General features: G+C 48.1%; 1 long non-coding RNA gene across 1 annotated transcript; it reads right to left on the reverse strand.

Moving 5' to 3' along the window:
* Positions 1-6,336: 6,336 nt before the first annotated feature.
* Positions 6,337-17,405, reverse strand: LOC309605185. Its single transcript, XR_014231284.1, has 2 exons — positions 17,330-17,405; positions 6,337-11,333 (listed from the first exon to the last, which is right to left on the reverse strand). It is a non-coding gene; the product is annotated as an uncharacterized lncRNA (long non-coding RNA).
* Between the last annotated feature and the right edge of the window lie 627 nt (positions 17,406-18,032).

Genomic DNA, 18,032 nt, shown 5'->3' on the forward strand with positions numbered 1-18,032 from the left:
TGAAGGGGGCTGACATCTTGCAGTCCTGGAAATCAGCATGCCTTCAGGCGTCCACGCTGATGTGTCCTCCTGTGTCCCACAGGCTGCAGAAGCCTGGGTGTCTCAGTCTGCTCGGGCTGCCATAACAAAGTACCATAGATGGGGTGGCTTAAACAACAGATGTTTATTTCTCACAGTTTGGGAGGCTAAGAAATCCAAGATCAAGGTGCCAGCAAATTCAGTTCTTAGTGAGAGCTCTCTTCCTGGCTTGTGGATGGCTGCCTTCTCATTGGGTTCTCATATGGCAGAGAAAGAGAGAGAGACAGAGACAGAGGGAGAGCATTCTCTGATCTCGCTTCCTCTTATAAAGACACTAAATCCCACCATGGGAACCCCAGCCTCACAAACTCATTTAAGTACATCCCAAAGGCCCCACCTCCAAATATCTTCACATTGGGGGTTAGGGCTTCAACATGAGTCTTGAGGGGACACAAACCTTCAGCCCATCACACTGGGGACATGTGGGTTGCCCTGGAATACCACCTCGTTGCATTCAGAGCAGACTCACCTCCCAGCTTCTGTTTTCCCCTCTTCCTCCATCCCAGAGTGGCCATATGTTGGTGGCATAGGGGGCTTGATTCCACCTATCTCCCAGAAATACTCACCCAGAAAGCAGAAATCTGCACACAGTAGAATCCTGCCCTTCTCTAGGGTGGGGCGGCACTAGCATAACTTGCACGCCCACACACACACGTGTTCAGAAGGCAACTGTCTCGCATCTCCTCCAGGTGTGTTCCCCCAAGTCCCCTTTGCCTCTAATCCCCACCCTGACCCTCCTGTGACTCATGTGACTCTGTTCTGGAAAACAAAATATATGTCCTCGAAGGGCTGGGGCTTTTGGAACAGGATTCCTCTAGATGACACTCCCGGGGCTCAGTCCTCCTCCCTGCTCCTTCTCTAGCTACGCTTTCTCCCTAGTTGATCTCATCCAGTTCCATGACTCCCAAATCCAACCACTTACATTGATGTCTTCACTTGGATGTCTAATATGCATTTTATTCAGCTTCACAGAGCTCTTAATTGCACTTCTCCACCCCAAACTGTTCCTCTTGTTCTTCACCACAGCAATAATTACTACCCCATTTATCCAAAGGCTCAAACAGAAACTGCAGAAATCTTAGATTCCTCCCTTTCTCTCATCCCTCACATCTAATTCATCAGCAAGTGCTGTTGTTTCCACCTCTAAAATATCTCCTGGACCCTAGTATCTCCTCTTCACATCTTCTGCTACCCACCTTGACAAAACCCTCACCGTTCTCCCCTGAGCTCTGTAAGGACCTCCTAGCACATCTCATTCCTTCCACGCTTGCCCTGCTTCAATCCATTCTCCTAATAGCATTCTAGAGCTTTTTTTTTTCTCCTTTGGCAGTGCTGTGTGGCTTGCGGGATCTTAGTTCCCCAACCAGGGATTGAACCTGTGCCCTCAGTAGTGAAATTCTGGAGTCCTAATCACTGGGTCACTAGGGAATTCCTCCTCCATCCCACTTGCCTCTCTGTGCTGTTCCTCCCTCAGTCTCCCTTCAGCCCTCCACATGCTCACTGCCTAGAATGTCCTCCTTCCAGATCGCCGTGTGGCTGACTCCTTTATACCATTTGGGGTTCAACTCAAATGCCCCCCACTCACAGAGGCCTTCCTTGAATTAAATTTAAGTAGCCCCCCCATGCCAAGTCAGCCACTCTTTAATTCATTCCCCTCTTATCTCTGAGTCATTTATTATTATCTGTGATTATTTTATTTAATTATAGGTTATCTGTGGCCCCCCCCAATTAATCATCAAAGATCCATCACTTGCGCTCAATAAGTACACTCTCTCTCCAGCATCTAGAACAGGTAGAACAATGAATAGTCAACACACATTTGGTGAATGTATACATGAATGAAGGAATGGATCCTGTGGACACTTTTTAGAAGTTGTTTATGGTAGGAAGATGAGACTAGAAGAAAAGGCTCAGTGCCAGAGGGACCTTCGTCTAACAAGAGTTTTCACCTCTTGTGCATTGTCTGTGTGCCAGTTCTTCACATGTAGAGTCTCACTGAATCTTCAACAATCCTAAGACATATACACAATTATGGTTTCTCTGTTATGTATGAGAAAAGTGAGCTGGATAGAAGTTTAAGAACTGGCTCGAGCTCACACAGCTAGTGAACAGTATAGATGGTACACAGCCTTCTCCATCATCTGACTCTCAAGGAACTTTCTCCAGCCCCACTCATGTGCCTCCTTTGTTGGGGGGAGTCAGGGAATGCCATAATGCCAGCCTTGAGGGATGCTAGCTTCTGCCCCAGGAACAAAGGGGACGGTGAGTCTTGCCTTCTAAATGTCTTGTGGGAGGCCCTGAGGTCAGGGCAGCTCTGCAGAGCCACTCTGCTTTTCCTGAGCGTTGTACAGTGGAGAACTGCTAAGCTGCTATTATTTCCTTTTCCTACAGATGTGAGGCAGCCACACAGATGTGAGGACAGCAGGGGAGTTAAGTGACAGTGATTCCTCAAGTGGAGGAATGGATGAAATGACTTCTTCAGGGCCATGTTAGTCAGCTAAGTGTTGATCCTGTGAAAAGCAAGCATATGTAAATCTGCACTGAGGCTCTAGAAATTTTGCCTGCTAGCTGTAGAGAGATGACTAGGAGATTGACCACCTGCCCTTGGGCCATCTCAGTCCTGGCTGCTGCTAGGGGTTTGGCCGGTGCCTGTGTCCTTGGGAGGGGTCCTCAGGGTGCATTCAGGAAACAGTACATTGAGTAATGGAAGCCTCCATCAGAGACAGTGATAGATCTGTTTTCAGCTGCTCCCTGTTGGGGTGTGATTGATTCCCCGGGAGCCTGCATCCCTTTTCTTACTTAATGAATGTGGGTGATGGATTTTTGACAAGATTCATTTTGACCTGAACGCTACTGAGCTAAATGAATCAACATTGTCAATTTCTCTGCCTGGTCCTGAAGACTAGTTACGTGGATGAGGACATTTTTCTTTCAACTGAAGTATTTTAGCTACTGTGGCTGCCCAGCGAAGGCCTCCCTGTGCCAGCTGCCACCCGCCGCCCCGCAGCATCCCTTTCTGGAGGTGCAGGGGGACAGTCTCCCCTTCCGTCACCGGTCCCCAGGTCAGGCCCACCGTCTGTGCCCGTTGGGCCGCACACCATGGAGCACCTCTCATGGTGCTCCAGCCAGAAATGTACGTCGTCATTGGGCTTGGCTGGGTGATGAGAAGGGAGAGTTTTGCCTCATCTCTTTCTCTCATAGCTGTGATTCCTGAATTGGCACATTACTTACTTTACCGCAAACCTAATAAGTATCCAATCTTTGAGGCACTGCTGATGTATAGCTACTAGTTTCTCGGGATGGGATTTTCACATTAATCTTTTTGCTCTCAGTCTAAGCAGATATTCATATGAACGGTCCTAAGACACCTCTGGGCTCCTGCCTCTCTCTGCCTTCCCTAGATTCTCACAGCTGCATCCACCACTGGGCTCACTGGCAGGGTCAGTTTCCTGGGTCCTGACTGTGGGGGGGGGGGGCGGGGGGCTGGGCGGGGGAGGGAGGATTTGGGGTTGGGATCTAGTGTTGCTCTTGGCCTCCTCTGCGTCTGACAAGGGGTGACCCTGAGAAGTGGGCATTGTTGCATTATATTATTCAAAATACTTATGCTACTCCATAAAATAAGTTAGATTATTGGGATAATTCACACAGGAGAACCACAATTCAATGCTGAAGACTATGTGAGGAGCTCTGGTTCACAGAACAACCCTGCAGAGCACCATGAGAGACAGATGCACATGAGCCAACTGGGGCTCACGGAGCTTCAGGGCCTGCTCCAGAGCACCCAGCCATCCAGGGGTCCAGGGACCACTGTGCTCTGTCTACAACGTCCCATGCTCTGCCCCCCAGTGGAGACTAGAGCTGAATCACACACGTGGGTCAGACAGCAGGGCAGGACTGCAGCTGGACTCTGCTGTCTAGTGGATGCCCATCACACTGGATGCCAAGGGGACCAGGACTAGGCTTCCTGGGGGGAGCCTGAGGCACCTGCTGGGCTCCCTCGTCCCTGCCCTTGCTCTGGCCCATCACCACCGAGCTCTCCTCCAGAACCTGCCCTTCTGCTGGGCCTTGGGGTAAGGGTGCTGGCTGATCCCCCATCCCCCGAGCCTCTTGGCAGGCTTGGTTCTAGCTCCCAGATCGCCTCGTAGTTCCCTCATTCCTTAGCCCATTCTCAACTTGCTTGCTGAGCTTATTTTTCTTTTCTTTTCCCCAAAGATTATTTATTTATTTATTTAATTTATTTTTGGCTGCATTGGGTCTTAGTTGCAGCATGCAGGATCTTCGTTGAGGCATGCATGATCTTTCGTTGCGGTGCGCTGTCTTCTCTCTAGTTGTGGTGCACGGGCTCCAGAGCGCGTGGGCTCTGTAGTTGAGGTGCACGAGCTTAGTAGTTGTGTCGCACGGGCTTAGTTGCCCCGTGGCATGTGGGAATCTTAGTTCCCTGAACAGGGATCGAACCCGCGTCCCCTGCATTGTAAGGCGGATTCTTTACCCCTGGACCACCAGGGAAGTCCCCTTGAGCCCATTATTCTTGAACAATTATTTTAACAATGCCTCTTGCTTCCAAGGATGCTTGCTCACTCATCCTCTGAGAAACCTCAGAAGCTAACGGTGTAACCCAGCCCTCACCAAAGTCAAGAGAAGTACAGCCTCTGGTCGGGGGTCCACTCCTAGTTAATGGTCTAAGAGGCCAGGACCCAGGACTCCTGAGTCTGTCTGACACTTTTCTCATGACACCACATTTCCTCTTCCAGCCCTTGTCTCTTTCCACACAAATGGCCCATTCACATCTCTACGACTTTATTAGTCTTTGCTCACATTGTCTGGGACTGGGGGACACTTGCTGAACTGATCTGGGGAGGTCAGGTATCCTGACTGCTGTCACTGCAGTCTTAGCCTGAGAATTATTACAGGGCAGAATATTCCAGAAAGACAGGATCCCTGCTCATCTGCAGGCTGTAATGAAATGAACACTCTTGCATCTTTCTCCTGGACAGCCCACTCCGAGCTACTAGTGGGTCATAGCAAGGCAGGCCCCCAGCAGCGTGGCACTCCCGCCTGAGGATGGAGTGACCCTTCAGGCTGTGTTCCCTGCCCTGCCCCCATCGGACACCCCTGATGTGGTGTGGCCGGGAGAGAAGGACTGGGGAGGGTGGTTTGGGGGCTGCAGGGGAAGGCGGGGCAGGGGTGGATATCTGTCTGCAGCTGAGGCCTATAAATCTGCGGGCCTTTCAAGAACACAAAGCTTCAGGCAGGCCAGCCTGTGGGGCACTTGGGGAGGCCGGGCAGGAGCTGGGGACAGGGACCGGGCAGGCAGAGGAGACAGCCAAGGCCAGCCAAGTGGGTTCTTCCGTGGAGCAGAGAAGTGGGAGGTCTCTGGCTCCTGCCAGACTCTGGGAGTTTCAGCTTTTTCTGAAGCTTTCTCATATCTGATACCCTTACGTGTCCCCTGGTTAACTCATCTTGCCCTGGACGGCTAGGGTGACTGTGAGAGGAAACCCCTCACCATTTTACCACGCTGGGGAAAGCCACGCTGCAATTTTCTGGAAAGTTAACAAATTCTCAGGGAAAAAAGTACGGAGATTCTAGACCAGCTGTGGCCTGGCGAGTCCCAGCACTCTTTCCTTAGTTTCAGACTCCTTGGTTTTGGGCCCCAGGGCTTGAAGGCTCTGCCCTGGGCGGGTCCCTGCCCAGCCTCTGAAAGGTTAGAAGCCCTGTCCCGTTGGGCTCCCTCCCAGCCCTACCTTCACTCTGAGCGATTTGATTTGTGTGGAGATGAGTACAAATACCCCTGAGAGCAGAGTAAATGATTCTGGACTTCTTCCATTGGGGTCATCTTACTGACTGGTTATTCTTCTGGGTCCAGGGGGAGAGTGGAGTGGGGTGGGGAAAGTCTGGCTCTTCATTAACTCCTTCACTGCTGGCCTGTCCCCTGCCTACTTAATATAGGCGCTTTCAGGCCCGTTCTGAAGTAGCCAGGGCGGGGCACAGCCATCCTGCAGTGGGTCTGGCGTTTATGGTGGAGTTGCGTCTGGTCCTTCTAGTTGGCATCTGGGGTGTGGCTGGGGTCTCTGCTCTGTCCTCCAGCCTACAAATCTAATCTACAATGTCCAAAGAACTCTTGGACTTGCCTCAGCTTCTTCAGGGTCTCACATTCATCTGACATAGAACAGGCAGGTTGTAAGAAAGACAAATTATCTGCAGAGAAAAATTTCCCTATGCCAGGAGAAGAAGCAGATAGAGAAGATAAATGACTGGAGCTGTTTTTTTTTTTTTTTTTTTTTTAACATGAAAGGAATTTTTTTTTTTTTTATAGATTTATTGATTGATTGATTGTTATGTTGGGTCTTCGTTTCTGTGCGAGGGCTTTCTCTAGTTGCGGCAAGTGGGGGCCACTCTTCATCGCGGTGCGCGGGCCTCTCATTATCGGGGCCTCTCTTGTTGCGGAGCACAGGCTCCAGATGCGCAGGCTCAGTAGTTGTGGCTCACGGGCCCAGTTGCTCTGCGGCATGTGGGATCTTCCCAGACCAGGGCTCGAACCCGTGTCCCCTGCATTGGCAGGCAGATTCTCAACCACTGCGCCACCAGGGAAGCCCACTGGAGCTGTTTTTAAGATTCTTAATCACTTGCTTTCCTTTCCAGGGGCGAGCCAGTCTGCTTTCCTCCAGAGCATCTTCTTCCTAAGATGCAGGTGGATGAAAATGAGACTGCAGGGGGGACTTCCAGGCAAACAAGGATGAGAGAGAAACATAGAAGGAGGTACCAAGCTCGAGATGGCTGAGGGAAGACAAGGCACCCCTGGAATTTGTGGGAGTGAGGACTGGCTCTCAAGTGTGAAGGAAAGGAGGGGAGGAATGGTCCCCACACCTCTGACCTTAACCCTGAGCACTCCCTGCAGCTTCCTGCCCAGCGGGTCCCATAGCAGCCACACTACCAGCTTTCACAGATGACAGCTCACACTGAAATAACTTGTTCTGAGGGTAGTTGGTGATCAATGACTCAAATTAAACCTCAGAAAAGGTTTTCTTCCTCCCTGACTCTTTATAGGTTTCTCAGCTTATCTCCTCCCCGGATGGTTGTATAAGCCAGATGATGGCTGTGTTAGCACTCTAGAAAAAAAGTGAATTCACAGAAGATTTAAGGGGTGAGTGAGCCCTTGGGTGGACCAAGGGTGGGGGATGACGGGTGGGAGGGACCAACACCCAAACCCCAGCCATCATTCTTTCCAAGCAGCCATCCAATGCCTCTCCACCCAACACCCCTTTTCTCTTTTTACTGCTCCAGCCTTCCTGGGTTAATAAGGACTATTCCTGCACCCCAGCTTTCCTGCCCAGCTCAGATGGTTTCAGCTTCTAAATCAGGTTATCTCTCCAGTCTGCATTCCCAGTAACTGAATTATCTTTGCATGAGTACACAGAGGTCTGGGCAGGGAGGAGGGGCTGTCTGGACTGGGACCTATCTTTCTGGCTGCTCCCCAAGCTAGGTCTTAGCAGCCTCCTAAATGATGCCTGGGTCCCCTCCTCTCTCCCCCCAGTACAGCCTTTCAGTCCCGGGGGAGAGAGGGCAAAGAGGTCTTCAAGGATGCCGCCTACGGCCTGGCTGGGCGGAGAGCCAGTGGACCAGAGAGGTCAGCTCTGTTCTTGGCAGGAAATAAAGGGCCAGCATGGAAATGCCACCCAGGCTGGGATTGAGATCTGTGGAGTGGCAGCCCTGAGTGGGTGAGGTGAAGGGGAGCAAAGGGTGACCCGGGCTCCCTCCCTGGCAGTCTCCGTTCCCCCGACCTGCAGTGCTCAGCCTGGCCAGGGAAACCTGCTCTTTGTCAGTGACTGTCAACCTTCCATAAACCTCTGAACCCCCTTGGGAGGGGGCAGTGTTGAAAAGGCTGTTTCCTAAACCCAAGAGTTGGGAGTCGCAGGTTTCGGGTGAGACCTGAGGACCAGTCTTTTAACAAGACGTCCAGGGAGGAGGGAAATGTGAGGAATGCGGATCTAGGGATTCAGACAAGAAGGTTAACTAGGTCATTGGAGTTCTTCTTTTACAGACCAGGGTGGGGTCAAAATACACTTCCCCAGCCTTGAAAACAGAGCTTTGGTGTCAATATGGTCCTTGGACCATTGCATTCCTCTCTCGCCCTGGCACCCACTAAAATCACTAAGGGTGTTTGCTGAAATGCAGATTATTGGTTCCTAATATGGATGTACTAAATCAGATTATCTGTGGGTGGGGCCTCGAATATGCATTTATAATAAATACCCCAATGATAATAATAATAGTCTAGGTTCATATAGCACTTACTCTGTACCAGGTTCTTTCAAGAATAGTAACTCATTTCATCTGCACAATAGTTTGTGAGGTAGATTGTATTATTATTCTATTTAGCAGATGATGAAACTGAGGCCCAGACAGGTTATTTAACCTGCCAAGGACATATAATTACTTAGTGATTGACCCAGGATTCAGACCTGGGTTGGTAGCTGCTAAAGCTGGGCTCTAACCATCAGACCACACAGCCCTACTGCTTTGCACGGAGGCTAAAGCTGGAAACTCCTCCCATCAGTCATGGCACTAGCTTATGACCAGCTCTGCAGCAGAGGGAGGAACTTGAACAAGAGCTGGTGACTTGGTCACTGAGGGTACAGACCAGGAAGAGACTTCAAGGTCTGGGAAGAGTCAGGAGGCCAGGGTGTTAACATGCCAGGCGAGTTTAGGCAAGGCTCTTCTCCTCTTGAGCCCTTGGTTCCAGCCATATGTCAAGAGGATGCTGAGCTGAATGACTTCTCAATTTCTTCCTGGCTCTAACATTTGAAAAATATGTGCATTTCCTTTCTCTGAGCAGCTGGGGCAGTTTCCTGAAAGGGTGTGTGTGTGGGTGTGTGTGTGTGTGTGTGCGTGTAAGGGCAGTTATATGTAGGGGCAATGTCCCCAGCCCAAGACTGGCTGGGCATTAAGGTTTAACTGCCATGAGTCTGGGTGTATCCTAGGCCAAGCCAGTGCAGATGGGTTGTGACTTATCAGGGCAGAATTTGCACTGGCACTGGGGCTGTTTCTGTCTTGACTATTCTGTTTTGTCCTGAAATAATGCACTTGGGGTCACCCGAGGAGAGAATGAGAGAAAGAGAGATTGGGAAAGCTTTTGGAGTGAAATGGAAACAGCTTCAGGGAAATAAAGGCCCAGAAGTGGGCACCAGCTGTGGCTGACTGTGCAGTCTCTTTCCTGCTTACAAGCCAGTTCCACTGGGCCAGGCATTCTTCTGTAGTCGAACTCAGTTCTGTGAACAAGCCTAGGCCACTGAGGACTCCACAAGAATGCTCCACCTGGGACAAGCCAGCCCCTCATTGATCCTGCCTTGTCCTGTGTAGTCTCAGCTATACTGTAGCATATAAAATAGTGATTAACACTGGGTCCTTCTTTGACACTACAGCTTGTTCTGCAATCCTTTAGCCCAAAAGGGAATGGCTGGCAGGGAGCCCATCCATGGGGCCTTGCTGACAACTCCACCCACGCAGCTTTCAGTGGTGCCCTGGTGAACAGAAGCTGTAGCAAGAGGCTGTGGTGTGTGTATGTGTGTCAGGAGTGGGTGGGCAGCTCCCAGCGTTTGGTGAGAGGCCACTGGCTCTGCGGTCACCTCTGCAGCAAGAGATCATCCTCTAGTCCCAGCTCCTGCCTTAAAGCACAGGCCACCCAACTCTCCCGAGCTCCACGGGGGTCATCGGAGAACTAAGGCTCTCTCTCCCAGTGCTCTGCGGGACACATTCCAGGACACATTCAGCTGGGACAGGGCTGGTGGCCCGGCAAGAACTCCAATGCAGTTAGGGGCTGGGCATAGATCAAGCAACCACTTCACAGGGTTGAAGGATTCCTTTTGAACCAGCATTTTGTCTTAGTTTGGGCTGCTATAACAAAGTACCAAAGTACCATTGTTATAAAACAATGGAAATTTATTTCTCACAGTTCCTGAGGCTGGATGTCTGGGATCAGGGTGTCAGCACGGCCGAGTTCTGGTGAGAGTTTTCTTCTGGGTTCCTCATTGCTGCCTTCTCCTTGTGTCCTCACAAAGTGGAAGGAGGGCAAAAGAGCTCTCTGGGGTCCCTTTCATAATGGCACTAATCCTTTCCTGAGGACTCCATCCTCTTGACCTAAGCACCTCCCAAAGGCCTCACTTCCTAATATCATCACACTGGGGGTTAATCTTCAACATGTGAATTTTGGGGGGTCATTGCACATCTCTTGGGGTATGAGGAGAAACCACTGGCCCTGTGGTCATCTGTGCAATTGGCATTAGCCATGGAGCAAGGCCGTGGGTTGGGAGCTGGGGAGGATTTCCTAGGCCAAGAGAATGCGGAGGTGAGCTGAGAGGGAGGTCTCCCAGGGAACCAGCCCAGGTTCCTGCTGATGGAGCAGTGATCACCCTGTAGTCTCCAGAACATTCGGTCCCCAAGGCAGCCTCTCTGTCTACATCATTTCAAGCAGGACCAGGACTCAGAGCTGTGATGACTTCTTCAGATTCCAAGCCTGTTGCTTCAGAGGAAGGGGAGGGGCGCCTAACAGAGCAGACTTCTCCACTGGAGACAGGTCTATGCTCAGGGCATAGGTGCTTGGACAGTGCAGCGATTCCTCCTCCATGAAGCTCTTCTCGACACCCCCGGTCCGGCCAGAGCGGTCCTTCCCTGACACTCCGCTCTTGCCCTGCACTATCCCAGTGCAGCATGATGGCTGTAAATTAGTCTTCATGGGAGCTCCCCAGGGCAGAGCCCCGCCTATTCACTCCTTATTCACTGTGGTGTTCATGAAGTGGCTCATGGTGCGGCTCATATTCCGAGTTCTGTTAAAGATTGTGGAATGAATGGTGAGAAGGTCACCAGGAGCTCTCTGCTTAGGCCCCCAAGAAGACCCTTTCTTGGTGATTCACCCCTTCTCCCAGGCCCTGTGGGAAGGAGGGGGTCTGCCCTAAGCTCAGAGAACCACTCCTTGCAAAGGAAGAAGAGGATGGTTGCACACTCAGCAGTTCTGGAAGGGCACTTGGGGCTGACAGCTGCCTGACTGACTCATGAAAACGGCACCCGTGATGGGTGAGGCCTTTAGCAGCCCAGCGCTCCACCCAGGATTGGAAGACGAATCACGCGCTCCCTCTTTACCTTCCTCCCAGGCCCCTGAGTGGAGCCCCGTCTGCCTTCCTGCAGCCACCCCATCCAGGCAGAGATGAAGCTGCTGTCTGGCAGCAGAGATCTTCCTCGCCATGAGTCAGGTAGAGAAACAGCTTGCTTCCCAAGGAGAAAGTGGAACTTTGTAGGCACACAAGGGTAAATACTGAGTGTAGTATGCTGCTAATTAGCTGCACAAAGGCCATTAGCATTAATGAGATCTGTCTCTGTGACCGATTCCCTCTTCACTGAGCAGGCAGCCTCACTTCTCTGGGCCAGGCTTCCTGGCTCTGGCTCGGTGTTCTGCTGCTGCTGTGAGTCTGTGTGATACTTTCCTCTTGAATAAAAGACAGCTAGAATCACAAAGAAGCCCCTTCTCTTTCAACCTTGCTTTGGAACAAAAGCAGAAACTTCAGGTTAAAGATACACTTAAAAGATTGGAAGTGTTTCCCATTCTCAGCCCTAATCATATCCCCTCCTCCTGACTTTGGAATACTAGGCTAGAAAGTCAAAGAGTAGAAAAGAGGAAAAATCATCACCAAGGTTTTTTTTGGTGTACCAAAACAAGAGCCGTACATTACCTAATTTAAGCCTCACAATAACCACATGAGGTAGATTCTATGATGATCCTCATTTTGCAAATGGGGCGGTGAGGCTCAGAGGGGATAAGGGATGAGTAACTTGCTCACATTTCCACAGTTAAAAAATGGAAGAGCCAAAATGATTCAGCCATGCCGGAATCCAGAGCGCGTGATCTTGACCACAACACTGAACTCTCTTGAAAAGGATCCTGGGAAGGACTGTACTAAACAGTCTTGCCTCTTTAGAAGTAGGGGAGGAGAATTAAATAAACCAAAGTACTTGGTTATCGTTTATTAATACAGTTATTTATTTACAGTTTATTTAATGTCTATTATGGTCTTGGTGTGGGGGATGTAATATATCATCCTTGTTCCCTTGGAGACTATCATTAAGTGGTAATACAATGGAAACATGACTATAATAAGAGGTAACATGATCAATGGTTAGGTAGGTACTGTGTATTACAAGGGTACGAATTGGGGCCCTTAATTGTATATGTGAGGGCATGGGAAAGGTGAAGCCATATTTTAATCTGTTCTTTCCAATTTTATTGAGATATAATTGACAAGTAATATTGTGTAAGTTTAAGGTGTACAACACGTTGATTTGATACACTTACATACTGTAAAATGATTATCACCATAGCATTAGCTAACACCTTCATCCCATCACATAAGTACCATTTTTTGTGTGTGATGAGACATTTAAGATCTCTCTTAGCAACTTTTAAGTATATAATACAGTATTATTAGCTATAACCACCATGCTGTACATTAGATACCCAGCACTTGTTGATCTTACAATTGGAAGTTTATACCCTTTGACTAATATCTCCCCATTCCTCCCATTCCCCAGCCCCAGGTTACTACCAATCTACTATTTCTATGATTTCAGCTTTTTTTAGATTCCACATATAAGTGATTACATATAGTATTTATCTGTCTCTGTCTGACTTCTTTCACTTAGCATAATGCCCTCGTTTCATCCAAGTTGTCTCAAATGGCAGTATTTCCTTTCTCATGGCTGAATAATATCCCATGTGTTCTCTCTCTCTCTCTGATATCTGAAGATTATATATATATATAAAATCTTCTTTATCCATTCATCTTTATTCATTCATCTGTTGTCAGAAACAGACACTTAAGTTGTTTTTATTTCTTGGCCTTTGTGAATAATGCTGCAATGAACATGGAGGTGCAGATATCACTTTGAGATCCTGTTTTCATTTCCTTCCGATAGATACCCAGAAGTGGGATTTCTGGATCAAAGGTAGTTCTATTCTTAATTTTTTGAGGAACTTCCACACTATTTTTCATAGTGTCTGCACCAATTTACATTCCCACCAATAGTGCACAAGTGTTCTCTTTTCTCCACATTCTTGTTAGCACTTATCTCTTGTCTTTTTTTTTTTTTATTAATTTATTCATTTTATTTATTTTTGGCTGTGTTGGGTCTTCGTTTCTGTGCGAGGGCTTTCTCTAGTTGCGGCGAGCGGGGGCCACTCTTCATCGCGGTGCGCGGGCCTCTCACTGTCGCGGCCTCTCTTGTTGCGGAGCACAGAGCTCCAGATGCGCAGGCTCAGCAGTTGTGGCTCACGGGCCTAGTTGCTCCGCGGCATGTGGGATCTTCCCAGACCAGGGCTCGAACCCGTGTCCCCTGCATTGACAGGCAGATTCTCAACCACTGCGCCACCAGGGAAGCTCCTCTTGTCTTTTTGATAATGGCCATTCCAACAGGTGTGAGGTGATATCTCATTGTGGTTTTGATTTGCATTTCCCTAATAATTAGCAATGTTGAGCACCTTTTCATGTACCTGTTGGCCATTTGTATGTCTTCTTTGGAAAAATGTCTATTCAGGCCCTTTGCCCATTTTTATGTTGGGTTATTTGGTTTTTTGCTAATGAGTTGTATGAGTTCTTTATATATTTTGGATATTACCCCTTACTGAGTATGGGGTTTGCAAATATTTTCTCCCATAGGTTGCCTCTTCATTTTAAAAATTTTTTTCCTTTGCTGTGAAGATTTTTAGTAGTCCGGTTTATTTATTTTTGCTTTGGTTGCTTCTTTTAATCTTTTTGAATCTCTTTTAAAAAACATCTTTAACATTTGGAGAAGTAAACTGTAGTGGATAGAGAAGGCTTCCTGGAAGAGGTTCTAGAGCTGAGCTTCAAAGAGTCTGTGTTAGTCAGATGAAAATAGCAGAGGAAGGACATTGCTGGTCAAGGTGTCACTTGGAGCACTGACATGGAGGTGAGGTACAGCAGAGTGTGTGAAGGGAGAACTATAAGTGTACTTGTGTTTGTAGAGCATGAAATTTGTAGCAGGTCATAGTGAGGAACGAAGCTGGAAGGGTGGTTGAAGGTAGATCACAGAGGGCCCCGTAGGCAAGACAATTGAGCTTGGACTTTATCCTCAGCAAATGGGAGCCATGGTAGGACTTTCAAGCACAGGAATGTCATGGAAGATGAGACTGGCAAGGACAAGAGTGGTAGCTGATGGTTCGATGGTAGCTAGATGCTATTTTAGTAACTTAGGCAAGAATGGTGGTGGCCTGAATGTGAACTATAGTAATAGGGAGGGATGGAGACTGGATACAAATTTGATAAACATCTAGCAGGTTGAATTGGCAAGTCTCAGTGGTTGACTAAATGCAAGGGTCTTGATGAAGAGAGAGGAGTCAGAGATAGCACTCAAGTTTCTGCCTTAGGTAAAGAGCTGCTATTCTCTGAAACAGGGAACACAGAAAGTTTGGGGATGGGGCATGGTTCAGGTTGGGCCACGTTGAGTGTGGTATGACTGTGGAGTATCCAGGTGGAGATGTCTAACAGACAGTCGGATGTGAGGTAGAGAGTCTAAGGGAGCCACGTGGAACATCCTGAGCTTGATACCAGCTGAGATCCTGAGGATGTCTGGATTCACCCAAGGTGGATACTGGTGAGAGGAGAGCTGATGTGTAGCACCTGAACACCACCCCACCTTCCCAACATTCTTGTCCAACTACATCTTCAGAAAGGAATCAAGTTCCTGTGTGCTGTGCCTGGGCTCATCACTCTCATCCTCCCTGAGCCAGATCTTTGCAGTTCTTCTATACCCAAGTCTAGACCTTTGGGATTACACCGGGAAGATCCACTGGCAGCAGGATAACTCTAGAATTCCTTCCTGTATCTCCTGGCTTGGAAATGACAAGGAATTGCTGAATCTGGTAATGATGCTGGTGGGCTGCCTACTGTCCTATCATCTCCACCCTCCCCAAGCATCTCAGCTCTTTCCCACTCTGCCCAGTTCTCTTCTTGTTGGGTCCATGTTGCAGTGGAGGTTGAGTCCTACATGGGTTGCTTATCCCATAGGGAGTCCAGCTGGTTAGAGAGGGTTAGGCACAGCCTGTCCTATGCATTGGAATTGATTTTGATAGTTCTTTCCTGCTTCTAGCACTAGCCCTTTTCTCCCATCCCACCTAATACCACCGATCTGGTCAAGAGTAGCCAGCGTTCCCCATTGTGGCTGTCCCTGAGCAAGACAGATTTTCATGAAATTACATTTCATCAAAACATACCTATTCCTTTTTTTCCTTTTCTTATATCACTTCTCTCTGCTTTCTAGACAGCTCTCCCATATGACAAAATCCTCATGATTATATCTGGGCCCAGCAGCAGCAGGCCAAGTAGGAAGAGAACAGCAGAAGGGTTGCTGAGAGGTACAAGGAAGCAGCGCCATGAATTAAGTCTAAAGGTCAGCTAAGGCCACAAACAGAGAAATGAATAGCAGGGTTAATAGTTGGGAGAATCAAGAGCAGGGCGGACTAGAATTAAATAGAAAATGTGTGGTGATGAACTGAGACCAACCCCTACCCACTTCTATCAGGAAAGAGATTTGAGGGTCGGAAGGAGTCTAATAGGAGCTGGTATCTGCCATCCCAGATGGCTCAGGCCCAGCCACTCACAGCTAATGTGATGGCTTTTATAATGTAAGCCAGGCTCAGAAAGCAGTCAAAAGCTGCTTAGCTCAGTAATTCAAGGGTAATTTTTCTGCAAAGAGCAAGGTCAAAGACACATTAAAGGGAAGACTCTGCTTTTCTTAGGTGAGGTCAGACTGAGGGGAAAAATGGCGCTCACGTTAGTGTTTTTGTTTCGAAGATAACCAGTAAGGAACAGCAGACTGAAATTAGAGCATTCACTCCTTCCATTCCTCTTGAAACTAGAGAAAAACCTTTATTAGCATTCTATTAAACTAAAGGCTCTGAGTTAGCAAGACACAAGAGGAAAAGGAGGAGTAGACATCCTCCCACACTCCTACAGGGGTGGTTTTCAGAGGGAGGGGTATGGGATACAGATTAGAGAGTTTGAATGAGGGGATGCAAGGGATCATCCAAGTGGGACAGACTTCTGAAGAACTAGGCCTCCTTTCCTTGGGTGATAGAGAAGAATAAGCAAGATAGGAAGAGTCATGAACTAGTATCCTTCCTACATCATGCTAGGCTGAGAGATCTACCTGAGCTTTCAGCAAAAAATTGAGAATATAGCAACTGTACCCCAGTATCTGTTATATCTGGAAGGACTGGTAAGGCAGGAAGTATGTAGGGAAATGACAAGGCTTCTTTCTGTATTGCACAACTCCAGGGGGTACCATACACACGGAATTCACTGTGAATGATTCCTTCCAGAGTTTGGTGACACACGGCAGCCTTGAGTAAGGGAGAGCACTTACTTCCTGTTCAGCTTGTGGGTGTGGTGGACACCTGTTGGTATTGTCTGCAGCAATGTTCTTCCTTCTTTTGATAAAGAGTGCTGATTTGGGGCGGGGAGGTCTCTCCCTCCTTCCACTCCACCCTTCTGACTCCTGATTCCATGAAGTTTCATGAGACTGTCCATCAGAGGCTCAAGCTAGCCAAATCTCTCCTTAGAATCTGAACCGTTAGTAGAAATACACAAGATCAGAAATTGTTGGAGCTGATGTATTTTTTATGGCAACAACCTAAGAAGATTGTTTATTACTCCTGTGGCCACTGCCAACCCTTTGTGATGCTTACAAAAGGCACACAGCAAAGGGAGTAGAGGCATCTTTGAGCAAAGAAAAAGTCACCCTTTTTCCAGGCAGACAAAACCCTGTACAGAGAGACAAGTCTTGATGATCAGAGAGCAGGTTAAATCCACTCTAATTTGCCCACTCAGTTGGGTGCCCTGATTACTTTCATCCACATGTATCCCTGGAGTGGTCCTGTTTTCTGTCCTTCCTGAAGCCAAGTTGCTTGGATTTTCTGTGTATTCTGTAACTACCCTACACCCTTCAGCTTAAGTTAGCCAGAGGTTTCTGTTGCTTGCAGTCAAAGAACACAAAAAGCTGCATGGGCGGAAAACGGCAGAGACAGGGTTGAGGGCACCCCAGCTCCCACTGTGAATTACTTAGCTGAGGCAGCACTGGGTATTAGCAGTACTAAAGATATTTATGAAACACCAGTGGCCAAGACAATAATAGAGGCACAAAAGATTATAAAAGTCAATTCTCTAATTTTTTCTCATAAATTAACACATACCTCTTCAAGGCAGAAGAGGAGGGATCCTGCCAACTTCCAGGTGACACATGGCCTCTGTAACAATTGAGAGGACAGGTAAGGGAGGGGATATAAAGGAACTGTGCCAGGTGGTTCATGATCTGAAATCTCCTAAGATACCTTCTTGCTCTAGACTATGAGATTATTTACTTCCATCATGAGATAGTCAGTTCCACTGGATCAATGAGTTTCCCATTCTCCCATGACATAGTTGTACTATATCATGGCATTTTGTAAGCTCAATCTGCATTAATTCAGGAAAGTTTTTTCTTTTGTACACATTTCTCTGCTTTTAACACCCCTTCTTTCTTTTCTATCTCCCTTTCCCCTTGATACTCAATGTCGCAGGAAGGACTGCGTGCAGTATGTGGATTTGGAAATGATCAAATCGAGTTCTGAATACCAATTTGCAGTTTACTAGCTGTATGACCCTAGGAAAATGATGTATCCTTCTGAGTATTTCTTTTTTTCATTTGTAAAGGCACATGGTTTCTGCAGTGGATACTTATTGTCTTTGCCACCTAATGTCTATTCCTCTTTCTTCTGCGACAGAAACCCAATATTCTCTTGAGAATCCCCTCCACTGACATACAAGCCTGGTGTTTTGCAAGGGTAGGGGGCACAGATGTCATACTCGTTCTCTCCAGAGATGCACACGTGATCCAGGTTCGTCCTATTAATAATG

This window comes from Balaenoptera borealis (assembly GCF_965194805.1).
Source record: "Balaenoptera borealis genome assembly, chromosome: 11".
Taxonomy (NCBI): Eukaryota; Metazoa; Chordata; class Mammalia; order Artiodactyla; family Balaenopteridae; genus Balaenoptera; species Balaenoptera borealis.